The sequence below is a fragment of the Heterocephalus glaber genome, unplaced genomic scaffold (assembly GCF_053883595.1).
Source record: "Heterocephalus glaber isolate CG9 unplaced genomic scaffold, H.glaber_assembly_v1.0 deba00001465, whole genome shotgun sequence".
Classification (NCBI taxonomy): Eukaryota; Metazoa; Chordata; class Mammalia; order Rodentia; family Bathyergidae; genus Heterocephalus; species Heterocephalus glaber.
The window spans coordinates 11,685,102-11,686,678 of record NW_028258312.1 but is presented as its reverse complement, the minus strand read 5'-3'; the positions used below and the strand labels follow the sequence as shown (position 1 = coordinate 11,686,678).

Below are 1,577 nucleotides of genomic sequence, written 5' to 3'. Positions count from 1 at the left end.
TCTGGGAAATGAAATTAAGTATCCAAAGACATATCTCTACTCCTATGTTCATTGCAGCGTTAATCATAATAACCAAGACGTGCAAACAAGCTAACTGTCAACATGTAAGTGGATAAGGTAAAAGTGAGAATATTTTTAATACTGATACATGCAACCATAAAAAAGAAAATAATCCTGCTGCTCTGATATCATTGATGAACCTGAAGATATTATGTTAAGTGAAATAACCCAGATGCTGATAGATCCTGGATGAACTCATGTATATATGAAATCCAAAAAATTTAAACTCACAGAAACAGAGGGAAGGGCAGTGTTTAGCAGCAGCTGGGGAAGAAAAACTGGGGACATGGTGGTCCAAGGATAGAAATTTAAGTTACAAGATGAACAAGTGCTGAGGATCAAAGGGACAGCATGGGTGGTATTGAATGCATAAATTAATTTGATGATGGTAGTCATTGCACAATGTATATACATATAACCAAATCATCACATTGTTTTTCTTTTTCTTTTTTTTAGATTATACCCAATGCAGAATGTTTAATGAAGCAGTTGAGTCACAGCTCTTAATTCACAAAACAATATTATAACTCAAAGTCAAATATGTATTCATTGGCCATGTACATTCGTCGGAATATAAGAGCTGCCAATGCCAAAGTCAGGATGACAATCAGTACAGCTGATCCGCCATGATCCATGTGGTTGTCTCTTGGCTGCTGGCCCTGTATTACATCTGGTGATATCGATGACCTTCTTTAGTTCTGCTGTTGGGCCCGGTGTTGTCGAGGGCTCATGGAGGTATTCTTAGCTGCAGGTTGGGTAAGTTGTTGAAAGGATGCTGCTGAAGGATTCTGGACTCCATACGAAGTGCTGGCCATAGCACCCTGGAATGTTGTAGGTATGTTATCTTGTAAATCATTTAGTGAAAAGGAGTGGTTTAACTCTGACTCAGCAATGGTCTTTCCAGATGAATTGACTTCTGCCTTAAAACTGATTTGTCTTGCGAGTTCCTTGACTTCTTAGTCAGCCTGGCTTGAGTCCCTTTCCAATTTTAAAGGCAACAGGACATCCTTCATGGCAGAGCCACAGCCTTCACAACAAAATTCCTGTGATTTTTTGGCAAGTGCTCTTCTTTCCTCAGGTGTGTAATCTAGAGAACCTATGGCTCCCTCTCCTTTTGTTGGCATAAACCCAACGATGGCCAGTAACGCTGTCCTTATACTCCATGAAGGCTGCCAAGTTTCAGGATGATGTCCTGAGATGCTCAAACAGATTTTCTTGCCCACTTCAAATCTTCCATTAGCTGTTAGGAGAATAATGCTTGGTGGTTTCATGGGATACTCTGGTGGTAGTACTATTCGCCTATGATAAACACCTCCGTCAAAATCAGAATCTGGGGTCCCTCTTACTGTGAAGTGCCATTCAAAAAGGTTATCCTCTAAAGGCTGCGCATGGTAATGATCTGTTGGATCTTTCAATTCTGCTGCTTCTCTCATTAAACGTTTAACAGCCGGGCTCTTCAGGTTGTAGCGGGTCTCCATGGAGGGGCACTGGACCGGCTCTGGGCTCCGGCCTGCGGC

General features: G+C 41.6%; 1 pseudogene; it reads right to left on the bottom strand.

Annotated features, from left to right (window-relative positions):
• Positions 1 to 518: 518 nt before the first annotated feature.
• Positions 519 to 1,577, bottom strand: LOC101722386 (ubiquitin-conjugating enzyme E2 J1 pseudogene; annotated as a pseudogene).